Raw genomic sequence first — 8818 nt, 5'->3', positions numbered from 1 at the left:
AAGGTTGTTTTGAATCACCCTGTATAGCGCTATTAAATTGTGTATGGAATGTCTCACTTTGTTGTCATTCATACAGTGACAGCGAGTAGGCAACAGCTCCATGTGTCGTTATACACGATCGCGAAAATTATTAAAAGATATCTGAAACTCGATCTCTATAATAATTAATAATTAACGATTCACAAGCGATTGCTATTTGTCGAAGCAGATATTAACTTCATGTGATTTATTATTATATATGTATCTCGTTATATACGATCACGAAAATTATTAGAAGATATGTGAAATTCGATTTCTATGACAATTAAAAATTAATGATTCATAAGCGATTGCTATTTATCGAAGCAGATATTAATTTCGTGTGATTTATTGTTATACTAATATATTATACTAAATAAGAATAATTACAAAAAGCAGTGAAATCACACTAAAAAAACCTCATTTCATATTTAGTTTTTATTTCTTATTATTTAGGAAAAATATTTTATAAATTATTTTTTAGATATATATAATACTTGACGTATTTTGTGAGGTTTTTTTTAGTGGGATATTATTATTTTTCTAATTGTAACGTTCTATTTTTAAGGTTTACCACATTCTACTCTTCTTATTCACTACCGCAACATTACTCTCTGGCACAACATCTATAATAGCGTACGATTGCGGAGGAGCGTACCTCACTGTCACCACCGTTTCGCTTCTAAGATCCGGTGAATGCGATTTAGACATCGACACACCTGCGACAACAAACACGTATATACAACTTCTACAATTATCAAATTATGCGCAAACACAAGTTATCCAATGTAAAATAGAAATCATGCGCACTATACACCACTGCGGCAGGCACTCACACATTTCCGCCGTCCATAACGGTTATGCTAGTTATCTTCAGGAAGCATCTCGTAGTAGATGTGTGCAAATGCACAAAGAAGGACTTTTGAGAATAGGAAGCGCAGAAATTATAGATGGACTAAAATCGAATCACACATATTATCGAAGCGTTACACTTGCAGGAAAAGTAAATGTAGACGGTACATGCAAAGGAATTCAATATTCTGATTACTATGGCATTTGGGACGACGTAGTCGTACAAGCCACTGTAAAAATATCGTTAAAAGATTCATATGTACCAGTCAAAATTACAGGAAAAATAGTTTTAAAATTCGGTACCGTTTGTGATCTAGGAGACGAAACCTGCGTAGACTCCGACGATGGATATTCATTTTGGGAAAGCCTTCCTACCACCGCGTGTGGATTTGAAAATTACGACATATTATATGAAGGAAACGCTATTAAATTCCAAGGATTTTAAGATGCGCACGATACTACCATTTTCTTCTTAGAGACACAAGACACAACTTTCGCTCTCACACTTACACGCAGACACACCATTTGTGGATACATTTTATACGGGACGGAACATCCTAAATTATTTATTTTTGAGACACAGAAAGGGAACGTTTTCAAAACTAAATCAAAGACCGCTATTACAAACCTTGATGATGTTTACTTATGCAAATTCAAAATTTGTCTACGTCGAAAAATACATAAGGAGCCAAATAACCTCCTTATACCAAGACGTAATCCTGCAGAAATGTGAATTGAAAAAACAAGTGATACAAAATACACTGTCACTTGCCTCTATCTTACCAGACGAATTTGCATGTAGGCTCATGAAATCTCCCGGCTATATGGCAGTAACTGCAGCAGAAGTAATTCATGTCATAAAGTGTATACCGATAGATGTAACACTTAGAAAAACTTACACATGTCACACAGAATTACCGGTCACGTTCCGAAACGCTTCACTATACATGACTCCCAAATCACGCATATTGACAAGACAAAATACACTTCGAGACTGTAATCCCCTATTACCTATCCTCTAAAATATTGATGAGACCTGGATGCAATTTAATCCTATACCTGCTATGTCAAACCCTTCACATATTATTAAACTGACAAAGTTAACATGGAAGTATTTGGCACTGAAATCCTTGGGAACTAGCGGTATATACACTCAAGACGATCTAGATAACTTAAGAGATCACATTATGTTTCCAGCAGAAAAAAAGAGTATGTATTGCATACTATCGCTAGAAAATTCACCGATCAAACTATACCGTCTGATGCCATCTCGCTGCAAAATTTGTTAGATGAAGATTCTTTGAATAAAATTTATAATAATACGTTATCGAAAATTTGGAACGGTTTTACCACATTCGGTGCAGCAATCGCCGGCGTATTCGGAATATTTATTATTATAAGGATTATAAAAATTATATTCGACACATTAATTCATGGATATGCATTACATGCTGCGTATGGCTGTAGTCTACATTTACTTGGAGCCATTTGGAGTTCTTTTACACATCTACTATTATACTTAGCGAACAGACCACAACCACCGCCGCAACCGGATGTGATTCCCGAAAATCCACCGGAACGCACAAATACAGACATAACACCTAATGCGCCAGCCGAAAATACAGAATCACACACAATACCTATAGTTTATTCATTTAGGGACATGCATGCCAGACTGGACGAACAAATTTCGTAATAAAATTGTTTAACCCGAAATTCAATCTAATGGGAGTGGTGTGACGTCCTAGCCGCACGTTTAAATTTTAAATAAATAATAAAATTATTATTTGCGTACCTGAGGGGATGTCAGAGAACAAAAAGCGAAAGAAAATTGTCCGTTCATATAGAGAGAGTAATGTTAAGAGAGCATTAGTATTTAGAGGATACCCTATATAAGATTATACGTGTCAATCATCTATACATACATATATGAACATGCATATTTGAAAGAAATCGCTCGTCGTATATGTAAAGAGCAATATTAAATTTAACATTAATATTTTATGTCCACCCTGTATATGGACTACACATGTAAATCGCACATACACACCTATACACATATATACATAAGGTAAAAATTGTGCGTCGTAATAAGAAAATCATTGTTAAAAGATTCCACATCGATATTTTTCGACCACCCGGTATATTAAAATTTATATAAAATAATAGCTATGGATCTCTAGAATAAGTCCTTTTGTTCTTTTAAAAGAGTGTTAATCATTTACGTCGCGGTACGTGAGTGCCGTTTGTGTCGCGCGTGTTCGAGTATTATCAAAGTCGATGCGCGGACGCATAATAAAAAAATTTTTTATTATAGTGTTTTGGAAAGCTCTCGGGATAAGCTATAAGAATATGCAATAAAAAATAGGGGCTTTACATTTAAAAAATTAAAGGTGTCCTTGACTTGACCTTAATGATGCAATCCAAGATCAAACCAATGACACCATCTTATGTTCCCTTCAAAACCATACAAGTTTTGTTCAAAACGTTTTTCTCTAAAATGCTTAGTTTTTGAGAGAAAAGGGGTGTACGGGTGGTCTAGGACACCCTGTATATATAAAATACATACATACAGGGTGTCCCGCAACGTGATGTCCACACTGAAACTGTGTATTCTTTGTGTCATTCTAAGTCAAAAAATCTTAATACACATATGGCCTAAAGTCGCTTGTTTCGAAGTTATAGCGAAAAAACGCAAAAGTAGTTATTTCTCACACTAATGCGAGAAAAGCACCTTTATGACTTACCTTACCGCACTAGTAGTGCGGAAATAACAGACATTACAAAAAATATTGTATGTATGGCATGTGCGGAAGAACGAACTACGTCGCGCATGAAGTTGCCGCATGAACTGAAGCGAATGCGGCAATTTCATACTCGATATAATTCATTGTTTTCCACACCTGCCACACAAGATAATATTAATAAATTGACTGTCGTTTTAAGTGAAAACATCGCATAAACATAGCTTAGAAATTTCTCTTACGTACCAATCATGAGTACATTTTCCAATGAAGAATATGCCGATATTCATTTTATTTATGGTTTCTGTAATGGTAACGCACGTGCAGCAGTAACAGAATATCACCGACGGTTTCCTAATTGCAGAGTACCAGATCGAAGAGTTTTTAGCAATGTCCACCTAAGCATTAAATTTACTGGTAAGGTCCCAAATAAAAATCTTGAGAAACCATTAAGGCGACATCGTCAAGTCGAGGATGCGATACTAGCGGTGGACAGAACTTCTACTATTACTATCAGAAGACTTTCGGCGCAAACTAATGTTTCTAAAACGACAATTTGGAAAATACTGCGTGATTATGATTTATACCCATTTCATTTTATGAATGTTCAAGCTCTTCAATCAAGTGATTATCCTGCACGCGTCAATTGTTGTCACGTGCTTTTAAGAAATCGGCAAATACATACAAAAATTTTATTTACCGACGAAGCTACTTTTACGAGAGACGGCATTACAAATAATAGAAACTCAGACGTTTGGTCACCACGAGAAGAAAATCCTCATGCTATTACTGAAACACATTTTCAAAATCGATATTCAGTGAATATCTGGTGCGGTATAATCGGTAATTGTCTAATAGGGCCCATCATTATTGAAGATCATTTAAATGTTGAACATTTAATTATCAATCAATAATATTATCTTTAATAAATAATATTGTTCTTATTTTATGCAATTTTTTTTTTCGCTATAACTTTGAAACAATCGACTTTCGGGCATATGTGTATCAAAACTTTTTGACTTAGAATGACAAAAAGAATACACAGTTTCCATGTGGACATCACGTTGCGGGACACCCTGTATATTATAACGCACTAAATATGAAAAACTTTATGTATTATAATACCAACATTTTACACACATACATTAGCTCTAAATACCATAAGATTTTATATTAATATTGTAATTAACAGTAAGGAACTAGGAATATAAGAAGGAATATTTTATTCATTGTAATATTTTAAAGTGTCTTAAGACTGTGCATGGTATGCAAGTTAGCCACCGATCGATATTCTTATCCGCCCGCTCGATGAGATAACAGAAGATTGACAGTTTGCAGTTGGCCTTCACCACGGAAGACCAAGGAAGCTGATGCAACGCAGTAGCAACCGTTATTCCCCGTGTGACATCATGCTCCTACCAGGGTGACAACCGTTTGGACACGGAACGATTGGACACCGCTCGATTGGACACGTAGTATTGGACACAGAACGATTGGACACTGCACGATTGGACATAGAGTTATTGGACACCGCACGATTGGACACCGCACAATTGGGCACGCATACTGCACGATTGGACATTGCACGATTGTACACCGCACGATTGGACACTGCACGATTGGACACCGCATTATTGGACACTGCACGATTGGACACCGCATTATTGGAATTGGACACCGCACGATTGGACACCGCACGATTGGACACTGCACGATTGGACACCGCACGGTTGGACACGCACACTGCACGATTGGACACTGCACGATTGGACACCGTACGATTGGACACTGCACGATTGGACACCGCATCATTGGACACTGCACGATTGGACACCGCACGATTGGACAATGCAGGATTGGACACCGCATTATTGGACACTGCACGATTGGACATCGCACAATTGGACGCACTGGGTTCCGCCCCCCCCCCCCTCGGGGGGGCTCCACTATCAAAAAACTAGACACATAGGTTTGCGTTGAACCTCGCTTCGCGTGGAAAGTTGTAAACCTATGTGGAACCTAACTACGCATTAAAAAGTATATGCGTGGAGGCAGTATGTTCGGCCCGCTCCTACGGGGAGGCTCCACTTCCGGAAGATATAACCTAACCCATACCTATTTCTGATTTAAAACTAAAATTTATGCTTCTGCTTGTGCCCTCTTTATGCATAATTACCGGTGTCCAATCGTGCGGTATTCCAATCGTGCAGTGTGCGTGTCCAATTGTGCGGTGTTCAATCGTGCGGTGTCCAATAATTCTGTGTCCAATCATGCAGTGTCCAATCGTTCTGTGTCCAATACTACGTGTCCAATTGAGCGGTATCCAACCGTTCCGTATCCCAACAGGATACGCCCCTCCCACCATGACACACTCCCACTAGCAGCCCAGGGACCCGAGGCAGTCCAGAGCAAGTCCAGCGACCAGTATTACTATTCTGGCAGTTAAACTAATAAGACATATCGTAAACTAATAAGACATATAGTAAACTAATAAGACATATAGTAACATGACTTAGTAATCCGGCGTCCGTGTCGAAAAGCTTTGCACAGTCTAAAAAGACTTCTTTTATACTTCGAGTTTTTCTGACGTTTGTCTAACGTCAGTAATATTAAGTATTTAACTTATAATTAAAATAAAGTGTTATATTCCGTTTCATTACGACTCTTCAATTATTATTATGTTCCGGCTACCTACTTATCCAGAATCAGCCGTCATTATTATTAATAAGCGTATATACTGATATTCATCGCTGGAGGAATCACCATAGGAGGAATCCAACATACAGACATATATTCTTGCATTTATAATAGAATATTCGTAAGTAAGACATTACTTTTATTTTATTTTAGACAGGTTATAATACTTCTGGTCCCCGGTAGACCCGGTGAATGCAGGGTGACCGAAAAAAAAAATAAAACATCTTGAATAATAAGTTGTTGTGCCTCCGTGGAAGCACAGCGAATTTTTGGGGATCAATTCTTGGGGACAATTTTGTAGTAGTTGTAGAAATAGTCATTTATTCGTACACATCGGCTTTAAATCTTCTTGTCTTTCTCGCACTTCAACTCGGCTTATCGTGGTATAGAATTGCTTCGCGTGCCTGATATCGCGGCTGCCGTCGCGAGATCAGCTGGGACGCTCTTTTTATTAAAATGATTTCAATTGTCCGTCTCGCGGTTGCTCTTTATTAAATTTTTATGTGCTGTATAATTGTATGAATATAACTGTTTCGGGTGGTTTTGTGATTAAGACTGCCTAGCGCTCGTTCGAGGTGGGTAGTTTTATCACCTCCTGTTCGATTAGTTTTTTGGAGGGGATCGCTTAGCGACAGGACCATAGGTGGTCGTGTCGCTCGATTTTGGGTGGAAAAACCCCGGATGCAAGCTACGTATATTCTTTGCTTGCATTTCCGGCGTATCGTTCTTCGAGTCTCGCGAACGCGTGGCCTCCGCGCGTGGCTTGCTTTGTCAGCGATTGCGCTCGTAACTTTATACGTCTTCCTCGGCTTCGAGTTATAGTCGGAAGACGTTAAATAATATTTAATAATTAATAATTATGCTAATTTGGTTATAGCCGTTTTGGGCTATAACAATATCAATACTAGACAATATTTTGCATAGAATTAATTGCTGTTGTTACTTGAACGTGGTCCAACCCCTGAAAACCCGGTTGCCGAGCATATATCATTGGCGTAACGACACTTTAACCTCTCTCAGGTAAGCTACAAGAATATGCAAAAAAAAAGGGAGGTTCCCATTTAAAATTCCACAGTTACCCTCCTCCACCCTAAAGGGGGTGAGGGGGAGGGCTAACTTTTACGGAGTTGAATAGCTCCCTAAAAAATATTAAACTTTTGTTCCAAACATTTTTTTGTCCGATGCGTATTTTCCGAGAAAAACAGGTGGTCCGGGACTTTTCGAACACACTGTATGTATGTATGTATATATATATAAATTCATTTTTGCAGCATTTGTTTTATAACGAGTTATTCACCGACGCTGCGAATGAATTAGAGAGATCCGCCATTAAAACTACGACGGAAATTGAGAGTTTCGTAGCTCTCGCTGAGCGTGCGGCGGTAATCGCAAGAGACAATCGCGCGCGTGGCGACGCTCCTGAGGAATTTCGGGATCCATTGATGGACACTCTTATGGAGGATCCAGTCAAGCTACCGTCTGGTATTGTTGTGGACAAAGCAGTTATCATTAGACATTTACTCAACAGTGCCACGGATCCTTTTAATTGGCAGCCGCTTAGCGAAGATATGCTTGTGCCAAGTAAGTAATACGTGTATTGTTCATATTTTTCTCTTTTTTGATAAAGTCAACTTTCTTTTAGTCTAAATATTGGTAACATTTCATAACAATGCATTTTCATATACATAAATATATTAGAAAAATATTTGATGTGTCATAGATAATATAGTTTTTGACTGTTTTTTAAAGTCTATTGTATCGTATTGAAATTTTTTAATATCTTATGCCGATTTTAAAATATGTATATAAACTATTGTAAGTTTTTTTATCCATGTAGAAATATATCTGAAATTAATATTTATTTTCGAAATTGCAGTGCCCGATTTGAAAGAAAGGATATCAATATGGAAACAACAAAAGTTACAGTGCTAAGGTGACAAGAATTATGCACAGGATAGCTTAGCGACAGGACCATAGGTGGTCGTGTCGCTCGATTTCGGGTGGAAAAAACCCGGATGCAAGCTACGTATATTCTTTGCTTGCATTTCCGGCGCGTTGTTCTTCAAGTCTCGCGATCGCGTGGCCTCCGCGCGTGGCTCGCTTTGTCAGCGATTGCGCTCGTAACTTTATACGTCTTCCTCGGCTTCGAGTTATAGTCAGAAGACGTTAAATAATATTTAATAATTAATAATTATACTAATTTGGTTATAGCCGTTTTGGGCTATAACAAAGTATTTTATTAAATTTTAATACTTTATATAACAAACATTAAATCTGAAATAATACAGATTTATTAATATTATTTAAATATTAATATAGTCACGTTTTTAAGAAATTACTTAACATTAGTAATATAAATTTAATTTTTTTTATTAACCTCGAACACTGAGACACTTTCAAAGCGATCTTAGTTCTATGAGCCGAGAAGTGTTGTTCCTCAATTTCCTTGATGTATTTCGAAAATTTTCGGCAAATCTTACTTACAGAGACGTAACTAAGACGTTCCG

At 37.5% G+C, this 8818-nt stretch overlaps 1 long non-coding RNA gene across 1 annotated transcript; it reads left to right on the top strand.

Annotated features, from left to right (window-relative positions):
* The first annotated feature begins 7563 nt into the window (after positions 1-7563).
* Positions 7564-8263, top strand: LOC115234141. The gene is made up of 2 exons (XR_003883885.1): positions 7564-7892; positions 8188-8263. It is a non-coding gene; the product is annotated as an uncharacterized LOC115234141 (long non-coding RNA).
* Positions 8264-8818: the final 555 nt, after the last annotated feature.

This window comes from Formica exsecta, unplaced genomic scaffold (genome assembly GCF_003651465.1).
Source record: "Formica exsecta isolate Colony F162 unplaced genomic scaffold, ASM365146v1 scaffold195, whole genome shotgun sequence".
NCBI lineage: Eukaryota > Metazoa > Arthropoda > Insecta > Hymenoptera > Formicidae > Formica > Formica exsecta.
Note: the sequence above shows the minus strand (reverse complement) of the source record. Positions and strands in the feature narration are given on the sequence as shown.